Genomic DNA, 17,603 nt, shown 5'->3' with positions numbered 1-17,603 from the left:
AACCTCAAACTTTTCAAGTTCCTTTGTAAATCTGTAACCTCATGTTTGTGAGATGGCAAGGGGATAGGCAGAAGGCATTCCCATATAATTCTCAGGTCAGACATTTCAAAGTTTAAGATTATTCGAATTTCTCTCTCTATCATTGTTGTCCCAGCCTGCTTACAATTTAGAATTGTTCAAGTCACAATCTGAATGAAATGAAAAAAATCAAACTTATTTTCAATCATGGACCTATCAAGTATTTTTGAGTGCATGAGAAAGAACTTCTGCCATTAGCCATATAGGATTTTAGCTGATTAAGCCAGGAGATTTCTTTTGATCACAAATTTCTTCATATTGCCTCTTGTTGACCGGGTAGTGGTTTGCAAATGCTGGTAATCCAATGAACACTGGCAGTTCTTCATTTTTGACATTTCCAGAGCTCTTTCTCCAACTTCTGTGATTTTGATGTCTGAAATGCTATCCTGTCAACATTTTTAAATCAACGCGTAATATTAACATTATTCGAATTCAGTGCTTTTATTGGGTTGCCATCAGGGGTGAAGCTGGCCCATGAACTTAAACAAAGGGTTATATTAGTAAATTCTTAAGAACTAATTTAAATTACATATTGCAGTACCAGGCAGTATTATGCAGCTGCCATTGCATCAATACAGGGATGACATGAAACCCATAGCTATTCAACTTTGGTAGTTATTCTGAAATTCATTGAAAAGTGGGTAAATTGGAGAAATTATTCAGAAACAACTATATTATTTAGAAACATTTCTGCTGTATTCCATCTGATTGCCTACTATACTGGTGACAGGAAAACCTAGATGTTTTTTCGAGACTGACTTTTTTAATGCACCTAATAAATACAAAGACACGTTCTTACCTCCCTGTGAAGTGCCAAGTTCCACGTTTTGCACAAAAGCATTGTAATATACACCTTTTGGTTAGTTCACTAATTGTTCTTCTGTATGGTGTATTAGCTCCTTCCATCATAGTCTGTGAGATGAAATGTACTGCTATGGTATCTAACCATGGGAGTTCCAATAAAGCATGCTTTATATTAACAATAGACACCTCTCACTCTTTTCTGTACTCTTCTATTATTTTATTGTTCAAAGAAATTATGCTTAAACAAAAGCTCGATACTGCAATTGCTTTCATTTTGGTATCTGACACAAGACATTTCACAATACTCTCAACAAATATGGTTTTGCAACACTCTCCTGGGTATCACACTGTATACACCAAATGACCAATCAGGAATGTCTTAAGTGGAGTCTTGTTGCATTAATAGACTGTAAATAAATAAATAAATCCACAGTGGGTCATTCTAAGGGTGCGTTCAACACAGTATGCTTTATCAAACAGTAGATGTAAGTGCAAATGTAAGAACATACCAGAAGACATGGGAAACATATATGATCTTCCACTGTCATATGCCTCAAGAATCCTCTTATGTTCAAATTAAGATTCTTTTTATGTTAAAGGATTTCCTGAGCCTGATCCCTGTCTAGTAATTGGCAGGTCTTTCTTCCATCTCTTGAACCCATGTAAATGCTTTTCAGCCTTCTTTGGCAAGGAGCTCCACAAGGCTGCTATCTGCTGCATAAGGAAACACTTTCTGTTTGTTTAGAGGGTGGTTTCTTTAAAGGCCCTTTGAACAGGAAGATAATAGGAAATAGCTGGTCATTACCCAACATCTCCAGGACAATTGGGATTTTGTAGACCTCTCCCATGTCCTCCCTACATTGCCCCATTTCCAGGCAGAATAGTTCTTACATCCTCAGGCATTCCTGTAGAAAAGCTATTCCACACTGAAATCCTTCTGACTTGTGTCATAATCTTTTACCATTTTAACATATTATTTTTGTGGGTTGGAATCTGAACCCTGAAAACTCAAGGAATTGGCCAATCCTGGATTTATACTGTGGTATGATGAGGTTTCCTTTTTGTTCTCCAGTCTCTTCCTAAAGATACTGAACACTTGATTTACTTTCATAATAACTACTGAGCAGATATTTTTCGTAGAATTTTCTATTTTAATTGCAAGCTTTGTCCACTGAGTAGTAAAGTATTGTATATAAGAATGTTTTTCTCAATGTTTCACTTTATATGTATCTACATATATAATATTTCATCACCCCAGCATTTATCCCTTTTGCCATGTTATCATTGAATGCATTGAGATATGCTGATTTCTGCAGAATTTCACAGTTGATCTCTTCCATTGCAAGAACATTTACTCGTAACTTCTGATTTATACCTGTTTCAGTATGTAGTCCAAATACTTTTTGTGTTTTTCTTAGACTCTGAGAAGTTTAAGAAACAAACAAACAAACCAGAAAAAATCACCTGTTGCACATAAACTTAATTTCACAATGGGGTTCCATTTATTTTGGAAGATTTTTAAGGGGTTCTTAAATCAAAAAACCTCGAAGACACTAATTCAGACAATTTTGATAGCGTGTATTTTGTAAAATCTCAGTGAAGTTTTTGGCCTTTGCATCTGCTAAGCAACCAAAATGATTTTTAACAAGCTCAACTCCCACATAGGTACTTAAATAAAGAGCAGATTTTCAAAGGTACTTAGTTCTCAGTAATTTCTGATTACAGCACTCTGGGCCAATTTTTCAAATAAGTGCAACATCATTTAACAATCTCCCATCTATCTATAAATAAATTTAAAATGGAATGTGGTTTAAAACCTGTTCAACCTTGTGGATGCTGCAACCTCAAAATTTTGCTTTTAATATGAGTATGAGGTAAGCAGGCTATAGTGTTTTAATTTATCTCAGAAGGAAAATAAACAAACAAACAAAAACAAAAAAAAACAACTCTGAAAATGATGTTTGGAAGGTCGTTATTACTTTCCATAATTTTCAGATTGGTTGTCGCATTTCACGGAGACATTAGCATCTTTGGGACAGTATTGTATCTCTTTGACTCCCTGTAAAATACTTAACAGCATCCTAAGTGTTAAGATGTCTGGATCAATTATGCACTGTAGCAAACTGATAAGTTCTCAAGTCATCCATTCTGCAAATTCAGGCAGGTATCTCAAAAATGAAACTGTTCTCTGTCTTTTACCCCTCTCCTCCTACCTTAAGGGTAGTAAGGAGTTTTGATATTACAGGTTATTAAAGTAATTATTTGGAAAGAAAAGCATTACTTTGGGCTAGATAGATCACATCCCTAGTACATTTTTTGATTTTTTTATTATTAGTTTGGTGAGCTTTGCTGATCTCTTTACAGCCCATCTCAATTTGACCTATAATATTTTAATAAATAAATAACAAAACGCCCAATAAAAATTTTGCAATCAGAATTTGTTTGACATTTTTGCTGAGGAAGCAGAACAAGAACTGGCTTGAGCTCACTGTTTTCTGGCCTCTTTTACAGAGTCACATTTCTAGCTATAATCACACAAACCGTATGTGTTTCCCAACAGAACGACAAATTGAATCATATAATTCAAAAGACTCTAAATTAATGGACATATCATGACCGATTTGGGTTGCAGGACATTTTGTTTAAATTTCTGGTCTTCTTCAGCCCTAAAAGCCTTGGCAAAAGACCACACATACAAGCTATGTGCATATATTTGCCAAGTAATGCAGTAATGTTAACTTGTATGTGGTATGATACTCTGAGGCTGGCAGATGTATTGAAAAGTAATTCACTATTACAAAAATAAGTTCGTTCTTCCTCCTCCCTTCATCCCCCCTCCCCCCCCCCCTTAAAAAATAAATAAATATCTGTTTTGAATTCAACACCAATGTCCTACTGGCATGACATAAAAGTTTGTGTCTAGAAAGCTACAAAGAATATAAGGTTTTCCATCTGCTTATTGTCCTTCTCCTCTTTCCTATAATTCTGTAGATAATATCTTCCTAGGCAGAGTATTACATTCAGGTCTGGGGTAGCAGAGATCATCATTCCAGTGACAATAGTGGATCTGTGTCCATCTAGACCAAGTCTGTCCAGAAGAAACTCAAAAACACATGACCCAGTTTTTAGTTATGCAAAATAAAGTAATCGTGCATAGCTATGGAAAATGTGAGGATTATATGTGCATGATACTAGCATGACAGACAACAGGAAAAAAAAAAGAAAAAAAAAACAACATTCTGTATTATTTAAATTGGCACCTTTTTAAAAGTAAATGAAAATAGAGAAATATGTGTATTTTCAGAAAGTGGATGAATTCAACACTCTTCATTCAAGGTACATGATGTTTGCTTCATTGTGTACTTTAGGGAGTTGCTCATGTTAGTATCAACAGCAATGAGCTTCTATGAACAGTAAAACCTTGCATACAAAAGTAGAGCTGGGGATGTGGGAGCACGAGGAGAGCATGCTGAGCCCTTATAGCTGGTGTCTGTGCTAGCCACTTCTGAGATCTCTTTTGAATCCATCGCACCATTGCTGCTCCAGCACTCATATTTCATCTGCTTTGAATCCACAGTTGTCAGTGCAGCCTTCAATATGTTCTGTTTAAATTCTCACCGAATCTCCATGGGTTCCTCCGTCTCTTCACACTAAGGGAGACGAGAGAGAGAAAGCAGCAAAGTGGTTAGAAATCTTCTGCCAAACACAGATGGTATCCTGATTGCTCTTTCAGTCTACCTGGGTCTGTCAGTGGAGCTGCGGATGTTGTGGACATGTGTGCGAAGAATTTCCAACACTTGCAGAGAATTCACCAAAAGGAGAATTTCCATCTGAGTTTTAATATTCACCTTATCAGACAGTTTAGAGAAAGAAATATAGCTATTTGGGATTTATCTCCATAAAAGTGTGTTTGTTTGTGTAGGTTTTTATAAGAAGAAATGGAGAAGAACAGGAAGATTCCAAAATTACGTAGCAGTCAGCTTTTAAAAAGTAATGAGAAAAGGACTTGTTTGTACATTGTAGGCAGTCTGTGAAAATCCAAAAAGTGTGTGGAGAAAAAAAAAAAAAAAAGACAAAACCCATACAGCAAAAAAATGGCTTTACTTCATGGCATCTTAGCATGCTCAGCTATTTGTCCCACTCCTCAGGATGCAGGCACAGTGTGATATAAGATTGCATTACGGCAGCTTAACAAGTTAGTGCCTGTCAGCTGACTTGCTGTAACCAACTGTGCACGCTCTCTTATTCTGCCCCATTTGCAAGATAAAATGTATTAGCTTAAATTCACATGCAGTGGATTTTCCTTACGAGTTAGATTTCTAAATAGTTTTTGGCATACCTGGCACAGTGAGCTGGTATCCTCTTCTCAGCACAGGAAATATCCAGTGCAGCAGAGGAAAAGGAAATCTTCCTCTTTGCAAGGAAATAAATCGACCTAACCACTGTGCACTTAGCACATGGAAGAAAAATCCTTGTTCAACTACTATAGGTGTTCATTTTGTAGACTGAAGCATGAGATTTGATTATCCTCATTATCTTAGTTCAGATAGCTTCAAATGTTGCTAGGTGTCATGAAACATACAACCCTTTAAAAAAATCCACTTATGGTATTTGACTTAGTGACCTATTATGGCATCAAATTACACAATATGCCAACGTACTTTGAAAATTATTTTTTTTTCTCTCTCTTTTTTTGGTGAGGCAGGTACTGTTTATACTAATACCTTTCATGCATTTTGATTTTTCAGCTTTGCCCACTCCACTCATTGTCTTCTTCAGGCAAAATTCTTAAGGGGTTCTCGAAAGGTTTGGAGTCTTGCTAGTTATTTCTCAACACACACCTTTAAAGGAGATATTCTGAGAGCTTTGTGCTGAACCTGACCGTAAAGTTATAACTGGTAACATGAGGCACATCTCATGGTAACATGTGAAGGCATAGGATTTCTTACAGTTTCCTTTCCCTTTTGTCGCTGCAGATCAGACCAGAACAAGAGGAGAATGAACTATGTTTTTTTCTGTAACTCAGTCATGGCTGGCATAGTTATGTATCACTAACTAGCAGACCAATTAATTTAGACAGTCTTTAGACTTTTGCTGGGGAGGTAGCACAGATGTAGAAAAGTGGGTAAAAGCTTTAGATCACCCGGTTCTACAACTCTTCTTGTTCCTTCTCTCTGTTCCTACTCCCATTCAGTGTTTATGGCAGGGGGTATATGACACCATGTGTCCACACATTCACACACCTTACATTCATTGATTCATTTCTTTCTTGTTTTCCTATTGGGAACTTTACAAGACAGTTGTCACGGCCACAGTTCTTGCTTGGCAGCATTTAAATGCATGCTAAACAGAAGTCTCTGTTTTGCCCATCTCAAATATAGGCAAGTTAGTTGATAAATAGCATTATGCCACCCCAGGGTGAGATTATACTTTGAGATAGCACCACCCGTAGGATGGGAGAAAGCCCTTTGATTTTGGCCCTGTGTCTAATCATGTGTTTTAACTCTTTCCAAGAGCTGGGTTTCTGTTGATCTCAGCAATTCTGTACATGTTACAACTGATATGGTTACTGATATACCTGATAAAGTAGCTGGCATCAGTGAAGCAAACCATTTGGTTGGGCTAGACAGAGCTGCACCAAGATTGCAGTCATCATTCAGTTGATATACCAGATTATTGACAAACTTTTCCACTGCCTCCTTTTGTTGTTTTTTGCAAGGCATTAATTTGGCTATCGGTCACGGTGGTCTGATCCTCTGGTTTTGGTTCTTGTTAACCTTAACGCTCATGGTTCACTGATTCAACTTGGGCATGTTCTTGTCAGATTTCCTAGGCTCTTTGTGCCTTGCAGCAGCAGACCCTGTAATATCCCCTGTCCAAACATTTTTATTATTATTATTATTATTATCATTTTTTTCCACTGGGGGAGTTTTCATGAATCCTTACTGGTGTTTTTCAGCACTCTTTGGAGAGTTTCAAGCGCTTTGGTTAGTGGGCAATTCTACCCACTGATTTTACTTGCTTCAATTTAGATACTAAAAAGTTATTTTAAAATAAGAATAAGAGAACTTAACAAAAATATACAGTTGATTCATGACATAGTACAGTAAAGCTTGCACTTGCAGTTTTTGTGCTTCCCATTTATGCTAATATATGCTTACATAAGACTGACAGAGGAAAGTTTCTTAACGTAAATTACATTTGCATTGGCTTTAACTCTGCTTTATACTATCAGAAAAAAGAAGAATAAATTCTAAAGGGTTTACAACCACAAATACTCCCAGAAAGTATTTCTGGGCCTGATTTCCTTGTATTTACAAAAGTATAAATCAGGAAAAAAATTATTAAGTGGTTGGGATTATTTTCATTTATTCTGTAGCTTTATTATACTGCTCTGAAGCACTGTATATTCATGCTGCCACTGCAGCATGAAGAAGGCCATAGTTTCAGGTTCAATGGCCTTACATGGGTGCAAGAGAGAGGAGACTGGAACATGCCAGGACTATACCCAGCAGTTGCTGTCTGCAGGACTGGGATCTTTGATCATAAAGTAAGAGAACATGATTTCCTGGAATTCTGCCTAGCTGTGTCTTTATATAATATTAATTTCTAAATAAGCCAAACAAACTACAAAATCTTTAACTGAAACATAGACCTGTCACTTTTAGTCATAACCCATTTCATTAGTCTGTAAACTCTAGGCTTCCAAAATTATAGGTGTTTAATGCTTACATGCTTTTACATGCTAAAAAAAAAAATTAAAAAATTTCAGATGTATTCTGGTTGTAACTCATTCTAGTTGCATAATAAGAATGCCTAAAAGTCTGGCTACTTAAAAAGGACTAATTTTCTATGTATAGGGGGGGGTGGGAAGGGGGAGCTCTTAAGGATGTTCTCACAGATATTTAAATGGGAAGGAAGTTGAGATCCCTTTGCCCCATTTGCTTAAAATGAATGTTGCAGAAAAGACATTTACTAGCTGGGAGCAAAGTGAAGGTTTAGGATGTAAGGAAATCCTGGAGAGTATTCACAGAGAATGAAATATTATAAAAGTGTCATTATTACATCTTAATTATTTATGTTTAAAAAAAAATGAATAATATATTTTCTGAGTGCTTGCTAATTATTAAATGACAGAAGTAACTCCACATTTCAATTAGCTTTCATTTCCTGGCAAAAATTTCAAATAATAATAAAAAAAATAAAACCAGTACGTACACACAAACACACACACAGACATAAAAACACCAAACCACCACAAACTGAACTCCAGCATATTACCTAGACTTCTGAGAACTCTATTTTTTGTAATGGTCTGGTAAGGAGTGTGACTCTTAACTAGGAGAATGAAAATTCCTGTTATTTTGGACCACAGAGAGATCCTAGGGCACTGGTTTGTTTAGGGTGAATACCCTGCTAACTGTACTTTTTGCTTTCTCTGAATTCAAAGATAGTTAGTGAAACTGATGGGATCTTGTAGTAAGAAACCACATTTCCACTATAACACCAATTTTATGGGTTTTGTCTGGCCAGCACTTGTCGTTGACATCTTCAACATCATGGTAAATATGAAATCAGAAATGAAAATTTTTATATATTTACATTAGCAACATTTGAGTTGGAAAAAATACAAAACAAAACAAAACAAATCAAAAGTCTGTCAGCTAAGTTTCTTGCTAGGAATTTTTACTCAACTCCAAACTGTTCTCTAATAAAGAAGGTTTATTGTGCTGTGGACCATATTCTCTAGTATCCCTTGATTTAAAAAAATCTTCTCCGGGAATAAATTTCCATGCTGATTCTTTATGAAAATTAAATGATAAATTGTGGTAGCTTTTCCTGTGAAAACTTTGGCAAAGTTTGCAAAGAGTTCACTGGTTACCAATGGAAGAAACATCTCTCTTTCCTCCCTAGACAGAAAGGTGAGACCTACTGACTGTAGAGAGTAACCCTGAAAACCTCACCAAAATTACCTTTTGTCAGGCTCTGTACGCAGCCTGTAGGTGCAGAGCTCAGGTAGACCTCCTGGTCCTCCTTCCAACTAGATGTATGATTAAAGCCAAGCAGTCATTGGGACTGCTGTAGTTTGAGAGAACAGCCAAGCCAAGCCTAGAGGCTTCTTTCTCTGCCTGGAGTTTGTCAATTAACTTTGAGCTTTTTATGTTGCAGTTCTAGCTGGAAGCTTCATTTGAACTTCCTCCGCAGACTTTAATTTCCATTTGATCTTACAGAGACACCATCAAATAGTTTGGGTTCTATAAAGCTGAGAGATAACTTTATTGCTGTGTTTCATACCAAACCTGAAGAAAACATCAGTGATTGCTGAAACATGATATTCACTGAGTTCTTTAAAACCACAATAGAGTTATGATTATTTACTTACTTAAATGATGGCTTTTTTAGTGGCAAGGCGGTGTACCTAAGCAGAAAAATCCAGTTTTGATGCCAGGGAATAGAAGGATCACAAAGGCTGCCATTTCCGATAATTATTTTTTACTGCCTTAACTATGTCTTGAATTACATGTGGACACAAAAAGCCAGGCACAGTGAACAATAGTGATTTATATATATATATAAAATATATTTTTAAGAAGAAAGCCCCTGGATATGTACTTACGTGGAATTTCTTTCCAGATATACTTCTAGATCTCACAACCATCTCCCCCAAATTCTAAGAGGGACCTAAGTTTTGTATATTATATGTGGAAATATTAACACAAATATGTGATTTTGAAAGTAAAAGCATATGTTGAAGACTTCAGATAGACTTGTAGAGGGTTAACTTAGCCTAGCTGCAAAGTCCACCCTTTGAGAAATTCTAGTCACACACGTAAACTGAACTGGTAAAGAAGAATAAGGGAGGGTAAAAGTATGTGTTCATCCTTTTAGAAAAGGGGAAAAGAAGTCTTTTATCCAATGTTTGAGAACCGCTTGTAGGGGTCAGAACATTTGTACTCCCATGTCAAACCTAAGACAAAAGACATTTGACTGAGAGGATAAACATATGTAAATACCTAAATGGCAGTTGTTGGCATCTGTCCAAGGGTTAGGGTTGTTCTCCCAAAGGTTGAGCTGATTAGACAATTAAAACAATGTCTTCTTTTTTTTTTTTTTTGTAGATTTCCAACCTCTCTCTGCTTCTTTTAAAGTATTTATATTTTGAACGACAATGTATATAAAAAAAGAAAAGTAAATAAAGACATCTTTATTTTCTAAAGATCAAAATGAAGAGATTAGACTACATTCCAGCATGTCTGAATCTATGTCCTCTCACAACCTTTTATGAAGGAGACCACAATTGTTGCCAGAAAAACAAAACAAAGCAAAACAAAACAACAACAAACAAAACACAAAAACATTTCCCCCACCCCCCCAACAACATGTATATCTTTGTGCAGTGTTGAGTTATGCCCAGAGAAATCTATAGCAGATTTCTAGATAAATGTCTGACTCTGATCTCCCTACATACTAGTTTAAATCAAGAGGAACTCCTGACTTGTGAAAAGTTAATATAAGATCAAAATCAGAACTATGTACTTCATTAAGGTCATGACCAAGATATTTATTGTGGTTTGAGAACAGACAAGATTAATCCACTACAATGCCAATAACTGTGCATTGTGTGGGATTGTTGGGGAAGGAATTTAAAAGAAGTCATTGCAAACTGACTCCTCCCTCATATATTTTGTTTATATTTCAAGGCAAATTAACACACTGTTTTGTAACTGATGGAATAACTCTTCTGTTTGATATAGCTTACAGGCCTATAGCTGTATCATCTGAGCTCTGATAACAAAAGTCCTTCTGTTGTAATAATATTCTTTTGTGAGATGAGTGATTGCATAGCTACTGGTCCATACCTGGTTGCTACTACATATATGTCTCCACATTTAAATGTTAATCACCTATCAAAATGAGAATTTGCATACGAGTTTTCCTGCTGAAAATGAGGCAGTATTAAAATAAATAAACAAATTATGAATAGATAGATAGAGACTGTATGTCACTGTTCTGCCTTTCCCTGCAAGCCTATTGGGCCCAGCTAATGGGGGATTTCTTAGATGGAGGGCTAGCAGAGAGTGGTGGAACACTAATATCTATGGACCAATCTGTGTTGCTGCCTCTTTTCCTTCTGTAGATAAAGCAGTTTTCAAGAACACGTTGCTATTCTCTGCATCTGACAGCAAAAAACTAGTAGTGCCTACAATTTGCTGACTCTTAGACACAGACTTCCATGTGACTGCTTTGAATTAGTTGTTTGCTCCACATATCATTGTTCAGCTTTCCTTTATACTAGAAGTGTTTCCACAGTGCAAATATCAAAAGTAACATAAAGAATATAGAGGGATAATTATTACTACTTGAAATCCAATTTTCCCTGCTTTTTGCTACCTTTTTACATTGGCCTTTGGAGAGAGAAAAAAAAAAAAAAAAAAAAAAGTCTGTTTCTCACTAAGAACTCATAGCACAAGAGAACTTTATAAAAAAACCACCTTACTTTAATTCATTATTGTCTTTACGACTTCACTCTTTATCAGAGATCGAACATAGGTCTGGGGCAAAGGTTTACCCATTTGTAATTCAGATCTGATATTGTTTGCTCCAAGAGGTACTAAACCGCTAATGTTAGTTAATTAGGACTTTGGGGCCCGATTTTCAAAGATGGCTGATAAAAAGCAATAAATTATTATCTTCGGCTTGATTCTGCAAAGCTTTCCCTCCAATGAAGCGGGCAGTTTGTAGTAAATTGCAAACAACAGATAAGTGTTAACCTCTTATATTGGTAATTCCTTTAAGAGTAAATGAAACAATGCATTTTCACTAGCTTTATATTTTTAATTATCTACAGATATTTTCAGCAATTTTTCTGTGTTGATTACAGTTGCTTTCCAGGGAAGAAGGAAGTGTGTTTTTCAATCTACCTATAAGCCACTTAGGAAAATTAAAATTCATATGGCTCACCTCATCAAGAAGAATGCTGCTCACCTACTTAAACCTGAACAAAATTCAATAATAGGTCTGCTAGATCAGTAGCATATTTTGGAAAATCAAATTTTAATTATCAACCTAGCCTCAAAGGTTACTGTTTTGGGAAAGATTCTCCTTTAGTTTTATTCTAGAAAGTTTCTTACATATCATTCCTTAAGCAATCCCATTATTTTCCACAGAGGGATTTGGAGATGGTTCAAAATAGAAAGGAGAATAGCAGAATTTTGTTTCCCATTACATCTACTCTACCCAGCAAGGTATATACTGCCTGGGATAGAATATTTGATTGAGCCAATCTAGTTTTGCAACCTTGGGCAAGTCACTTAAAACCATCTTTGTAAATTGCAGATAATAACATATACTTGCAAATGTTCTGTGGGAGGCGTAATCAGTTAATATTGTAAAGCATATAAGATAGCTATATAGAGTATTGCACTTTATCACTCACACTTATTAGCATTAAGACCTTTTATATGGGCTTACTTTGCACGGGTGTAAATGAACACTCAGGTGTGCAAGTCCTAAGTCTTTTCTATGCAGAAGAGTCCAGGTGCTTCTAATTTCTTCTCACTGCCTGTATGTAAAGCTTTGGTACAATGTATTGGGGAAGTTTGCCTATCAAGCTATCCTGTCCATTAAATGAATGCTGTTCTCATGTCCAGTGAATACCTCCTAGTGGTGCAGAGCCTCAGTTTGTAAAAAGATGTTGCTAGCTTTCACCCATCCACTACTGATCCTTCTGTTTTTCTGAGGTTTTTGACAATTGGTGGAAATAAAAGCTGTTTTCTGCTGACCCTGTGCTCAGCAGAATCACAAAGACATAGGGTGACGGCTACTTATTCATTTTTTGCAGCTTCCCTCAAATCTAGTCTGTTTTCATTTCAGCTGAAGCTGTGGTTCTGACCCATGGTACATGGACATTACTGATGTTACGAGCATTCCCATAATTCAACTATTACAAGTAGTAGTGGTAGTTAAATAGTCTTATCTGCAACTCATCAGAGCTTTTTTAATTGAATTTTACTTAACATGAGTGTTGAAAGAGTCAGGCTTGACATGCAGCCTTGACTTTGAAACCTCTGGCGTTTTGCGGGTGTTAGTCACATCCTTAACACTACAGTAATACAGTTTTTGTGGCTAATATTTACATATTTTTATTGCTGTCTGAAAGATAAATGGGAAGAGGATGATCACAGGAGAAGCCTGGAGCAGGATTTTAATATGTTGAATTAAAAAACTATATATATACACACACACACATATATGGGAATGCAAACTTAAGGTTATATAGATAAATTAAAGGTATTAGGAGACACAAAAGCAAAGTCTGGCAAAGCAGTATTTAGTTGGCATATGGAAACATTCTGTATTATATAGGGTATGTATAGTGGGATTTTTGAAAATGAGGAAAAACTCTCTAGAAGTTCAGGCATCTGAATTAACACCACCAAAGGAGTCGTATTATTTTACATTTTTATTGTAACTCTGTAGCAGTAGCAATTACAACAAAAGGCCAAACTGGAAACTGTTACCTCCAGAAGCTCCTCTGATGTTTCCTGGAATTTACCTAAGTAACTCTGAACAAGGAACTGAAGATTAAGTCTAATTTTTCCATCTGTTTTGTGACTGAGTTACACAACCCATCTCATTTTAAACCTTCTTGATGCACATTGTTAAAGTTTTCATTGCCTGTGTTGCGTACCCCGAACAATGAGGTCTTGGTTCACAAGTGAGTTCTCTTCCCTGTTACTTTGTGGTCTTGGGAGGAAGGTACACGTAATAAGAACTGCTCCCAGATCCCATCCCCAGTGTCTAATTCTTGGCCTTCCACCTGAGGAGGGAGACTTGCCCTTTATGACACTATGTTTTGTGTCATGGCTGAGTGACGGTATGATGGCAAATGGAGCCTTCTGCAGGAAAGGTAGCCTGCATACATCTCAGCACATAATGGGGAACTCCAGGTGCTTTCTCAGCTCTTTTCACCATTTATGGTGGACCACACTGGTAGGTGTTGGTGTAAAAGCTGCAATGCATGCTATGTGGACATTGTAAGGTTTTGAAATCAGTAGAACTCAGAGCAGTAGTAAGAATAATCCAGCCTAAAGTTCACAGAATCATGTCCTGGGCTTTTAAGCACTCCTTACCTCAACAGACTGATAGCCAGAAGAGTTTCATTGGTAGCATCTGAATAAAAAGAGCAAGACAAGCATATTCTACTAAGAAGCAGGGAATTACCTGTTCTTATTGCCCTATGCCAGTGGTCATTCTTAGGCTTTACCAAGGGAGGGAACAGAATGGTACAAATCTGAATTTGTCTGTGGTGAGTGCAGAGGACATTTCATTTGTCAGTAGAAGCACAGAAGAAGAAAGTGCTGATGCTGCACTAAGGGATTTGAAGATAGCTGAAGGCAGAGGATTCTCATATCTGTAGTTTTATAATGTGCTTTAATGGAGAAGACAGAGAGTTTGTAGCTTACAGTGGGGAAGTGGAGACCAGACACTCTCTGACACAAATGCTCTTGCAATGTTCATGAGCCTACAATTGAACTGTGAGTTCATGTGCACCCGAGGAGTGCTCAGAAGGAGAAGACCTCTCTCAGTGACATCAGCACCTCAGAGATACACAGAAGTTGGCTTTGTGCTCATCTCATGGGGCCTGGCAGATGCTACTGATGTGATTAAGCAAGCAGACTTATTTAGAGAAACAAAATAATTTTGAAATTGTTTTCAAAATTATGGGAACAAATACATGGCTTTTATCATCTGCTACGATATGATATGATTTGAAATGCCAAAAGGACCTGTCTCAAATTTTGAAGGAGGTGGGGGGAAACAAACCCATCTCATTTACATCTCTTTTGGACAGAATCCACATAAACAATGTAATAACAAGTGAGAGCATGTGAAAATGGGTTCTTATATTGGAAATCAAATGAATGCTTTAACTCTCATGTTTTCTTAGGGAAAACAGCAATGTGATACAGGGACATAAATGATGTCTGTATTCAATACAGTGATATCACAAGTGTTCTGTAGGAGGCCATTCTAGGTCTAAAAACAATTGTTTTAGTCCAAAGGAGAAAGAAAAATGAAAGAAAAAAAAAAGTGTTCTTATCTTTTTCTTTTAAGAGAGGGCACTCCAGGTATTGCAGAAAGAAGGCTGTTATTAATTTGGGCTGTTTCCCATAGGAATGCTGAGCTGTTGTGGAGCCAGAATTCGTGTTAGGACAAATGCTTTAAGTTAATTGTTTGTGTTAGAGTAAATGGCTGCAGGTCAGGGTTGCTTGTTTAGTCTGGGAAAAGTACACAGGAGTACTTAATAGGGGAAATAAGAAAAAGGGAGGCTTTATCCTCCAGTGCTGAGTTTGGAATAACCAGTTCTAGATAAAGCTGTAGGCTGAATTCAGGGAGTAACCTGGGTGGAGATTTTGACTCCTTGAGAGCCAGCCTCAGCATTCCAGTGAAAAGTCCCATTCGTGCAAGGTGATGATTATCTTTTTCGAGATTCTGATCACCTTCTGGAACCAGTGGGAGCTGACAGTGCACAGCTCAGGCGCAGAGATATGCCTTTCCCTGTTTTGTGTTTTTGGGATTATTTTGGGACTTCCTTAATGAAATCTAGTAAATTTTTGTGGCTAACAAAGACACCTAATTAAACCCAATAATCTAAGGAGGCAAGTGAAAAAAAAAAAAAAAGCTTTTCTTGCAAGGTATGCCACCCTATGTAGTTTGTGTTTTCAGCCTTTGACTTCCTAATTGCTGATTGGCTATTTTCTCAGCTTGCAAATCCTTTCCTTGGGTCCGCTTTAGAACTTTATAGGCTTTGTTCTTAAGGCACTATGTACCAGAAATACTTTACAGAAATGCATCTTGCCAGTCTTCCTAATATGGAAAGGATAACACTAATTGTAAAACTGGTACAAATGTAGGTTATAATACATTTGCTTCATATAAAGTCATATTCACAAAACAGTTTACTGAATTTAACTTGAGGATTTTTTCAGTGAGGCCATAGACTCTAGAGTGAGAGAAGTGTCACTATTTGGTCCTTAATAATGTATAAAGCATTTTTTGTACACAATTTGAAAAATCTGTCACTCTTATTGTCATGTGTTTTATGAAGAACAAAACAAAAGTATCAGATATAGCTGTGGCTTATAAGAAAACTTACATGTTGGACAGAAAAATTTATGATCTCTTAAAACTGCATTCTGATCAAGTGTGAACTTATGGAGTTAACCATTTGTAAGTAAATATGCAAGCTTTTTTGCCACATAACATGACTGACTTATACAGTGCTCAGAGAGAACCCCCTAGGAATCAATTGGCTTTATTTGCAAGCAAATCTCTACTTGCTACTGGTACTCTGAGCTCCAAGTGTCATTTTGAGATTCAGCAGCCGCTTATAAACAAGCTATAAGGGCTGAATGCTAAAAGGATAAAGTCTGTAACGCTATTTTTTTTCCTAAATTGAAAATGCTTATGACCATGTGAAACTTATGTTGCTCATGTGTATGAATATGGGCTCTCACCAGAGGCATGGTTCACATTAAATTTCAGTATTATACTGCCATGTATATTTGCAGTTCAACGTGAGAGAACATTATTCTTGAGACAACCTGGTCAAAGTTGCAAATATAGGGGCAGAAACCTTAAATCTGTTGGCAGCTCTGCTGTGGCACACCACAGTGCTTCTGTCCTTTGTCTGCGTAGTCTATTTAGACTGAAAAATCTTTGAGGCAAGAACTTTCTGACTGTGTTTGCAAAGGGGATCTGATCTCACTTAGGACCCCAAGGCACCGTTGAAATTAAAATTATAGGAATAATTGCATTCAAAACTGACAAATGAAAGAATATTTCTTTACTTTCAAAGACTGAATAAGTTGCTGCACTATATCAATTCCCCCACCCAGCCATTTTTTTTTTAATTTTATTTTCCAAGGTATCAGAGGGCCTTTTTCTCTTAATCTAATATTTATGTATTGCTACCCTTGTTCAGTGAAGAAGGGACAGAGTACTGTGTTGCCACATGATTTACCAGATTCTACAACACATGCAGAACTGTGTCTCTGGGATACTTTATAGTTTTGAAGTTTTATTTAAGGATTCGGAAGTTTACATTTCTTCAACTATAAAATTGTGTACTGTGTGGTTGCTTTATTGTGTCATTCTATGGATAAATTTGTGTCTACAAAGTAGATTTGATTGAAAATTGTTAATGTTTTTCTTGATTTCATGGGTTACCTGATGAAAATATATTCATTGGTGTTAAAAGCCCACAACACTCAGATGTTTTCAATCAAAAAAATTGAGATATGTTTTCCGTTTGTTTTTGATATTCTGTTTTAAACATGCAATGTTATAAAAGCATGCCTTTTCCCACAAATTTGTGAAGTCTCATAGCTGCCAGCACCCTTAATCATGTTTAATTCTTCCAGTGCATACACTGCTCCGCACAGTCTTTTTTTTTTTTCTCTTAAAGATTAGTTTTTGTTTTTATAGCATTAGTGGGTTTTCTTCCTGCAAATACAGTATTTGTAATGCAGTAAGAATGGATGTTTTTCATTTGCTTGCACATATCTTCCATTATTTTGACTATTATTTTATTCTAATTTAATTATCCACAATTAATTTAATTTTATATGTATAGTTATTAACATATCGGTGTACTAATTTTAAAAGTTTAATTTTAAGATGTAGGTGATTGGATGCAATTAAACTATTTCTTCAGT

The sequence above is a fragment of the Anser brachyrhynchus genome (genome assembly GCF_964034855.1).
Source record: "Anser brachyrhynchus genome assembly, chromosome: 5".
Lineage (NCBI taxonomy): Eukaryota > Metazoa > Chordata > Aves > Anseriformes > Anatidae > Anser > Anser brachyrhynchus.
Note: the sequence above shows the minus strand (reverse complement) of the source record.